Raw genomic sequence first — 2,213 nt, forward strand, 5'->3', positions numbered from 1 at the left:
TAAAATTGTGAAACAAAGTCTATTTTTTTTTTTTTTTGGTTTTTCAAGACAGAGTTTCTCTGTAGCTTTGGTGCCTGTCCCGGAACCAGCTCTTGTAGACCAGGCTGGCCTCAAACTCCCAGAGATCCACCTGCCTCTGCCTCCAGAGTGCTGGGATTAAAGGCGTGCGCCACCACCGCCCGGCTCAAAGTCTATTTTTTGAAGAGTTTGCTATTTACAAACTTATCTGCTTTCCTTACCCATATCACCTTGTTATTTTGACAAAAATCTCTCAGATTAATCTTTTCTGCCATGCAGAACTTTACCTCTGATTGTCAAAAGCTAATTCCTAAGTGTTACTGCCTGACAGATGGTTTCAAAATTTTAAATTTTCACAATAGAGAGACAAAATTTCTCTTTTCCAAGCAACTATTTAAATTTTATTTCCAATAAACCTTAAGGATAAAAGTATCCAGTAGACTGCACAGCTAAGAAATGTCCAGCATGTCTACAAAATACAGTTGACAGTCAATTGTCTTATAATCTAAGTAATAGCTTAAACTGAGAAGTCAAATTGAAAGAATTTCAAATTATTGTTGGAAATGAAAATGGTCACTACTACACATAAATATTGAAATTCTTGAAATTTTTAGAATTTTTACTTAGACATTTATAGATTACTAAGTTCTTTTTCTTACTCTTTAGTTGAAAACTTTTTTCTTTCACATTCACTGGGCAATAATTACTATATAGGTCCATACTCTGTGTGTGTGTGTGTGTGTGTGTGTGTGTGTGTGTGTGTGAGAGAGAGAGAGAGAGAGAGAGAGAGAGAGAGAGAGAGAGAGAGAGAGAAGAGAAGAGAAAGATTGGTTATGTGTATGTTTATATGTGTGGAAGTGCACTCAAGCAAAAGTGTACATTTGTATGTGGAGGGTCAAAGGACAATTTCAGGCGTTGTTGCTTAGGTGACTCCCACCTTTTGTTTGTAATAACCAACTTCACCACGTAGGTTAGCATAGCTAGTCACCCAACTCTGGGAATACAACTATTTCCACTACCCATCAAGGAATCCACAGGTGTAAGCTTCTGTCACCACACTTGCTTATTTTGCCTGCGTTCTGGGATCTGCACTCATTTTCTTCATTTTTGAGACAAGTGCTTTACTAACAGCATGGCAACAGCATGCTCTACCCTCCCCAAGACCTACTCTAGTCCTTTCTGTCTACCTTTAGATAAACCTCAACAAAAACACAGACTTTAAAATGTTCTTTTCTATTTTATCAGCATTCATTTTATTATAATTCCAGATTTATGGAGTAAAAGTTAAGTGTTCTTCAGAGCAAAGAAAGGGTAAGTGAACACATAAATGGACTCTGCATGTGACATTAAGGCTCACATAACACATTTTCCCCCTCCAGCTCTGTCTAAGCTTTATGTCATTTTAGGACCTCACTCTAAGGAAGCATATCATCATTCCTTAATTTCTACATTAATCAGTTGATGTCTCAGGAAGGAAATGATCCATTTGCCTTTTTTCCCACAGATGAAAAGTTTGGCTTATTCTGTATTATATCGTTTGAGTGAAGAGACTGTCATTGCCTCAGCTGGATGAGAGAATGAGTTAAAGTTCAAAAAGCAAAGCTTTGTGCACACATCACCAAACATTCCCATATGTAAATCTATTAGAAAATAGACTTTGTATTTTTAAACCTTATCTGAGTCTATCTTGATGATCTGAAGCCCTCAGAGGGCAGACACTTTTTAAAATTTTCCAGAGAGAAAGAAATAAAAGACATAAATAAGAAAGAAAGATATGGCTCCTTGTGGAAAAATGTAAAACCACTACTAAGTGATGATGAGACAAGGGTTGATAAATTTGTTAAAATTCCAGGATACAAAAGCAACACACAAGAATTGGTTACACGAATGATTGCTTATTAAAAAGGATATCATGAGTACAGTTCCACTCACAATCTCTATAAAATGCAAAGCACTCAGTAGCAATATTATTAAGGAATTGAAAGTGATGCAGTAAAATGTATAAATGATGACAGAAATTGAACACGGACCTGCAGACTTAATGTAAAGAAGCCTATATTCACATTGAATAGATATAATTAAGAAGCTCACACTATTCTATGAATCATAAAGGAAACACAAATCAAAACTTTATTGTGATGGCATCACTTCAGTTAGAATGACTGTTCTAAGAAACAGAAAAATATATAATTACG

This window comes from Microtus ochrogaster, unplaced genomic scaffold, assembly GCF_000317375.1.
Source record: "Microtus ochrogaster isolate Prairie Vole_2 unplaced genomic scaffold, MicOch1.0 UNK1, whole genome shotgun sequence".
Taxonomy (NCBI): domain Eukaryota; kingdom Metazoa; phylum Chordata; class Mammalia; order Rodentia; family Cricetidae; genus Microtus; species Microtus ochrogaster.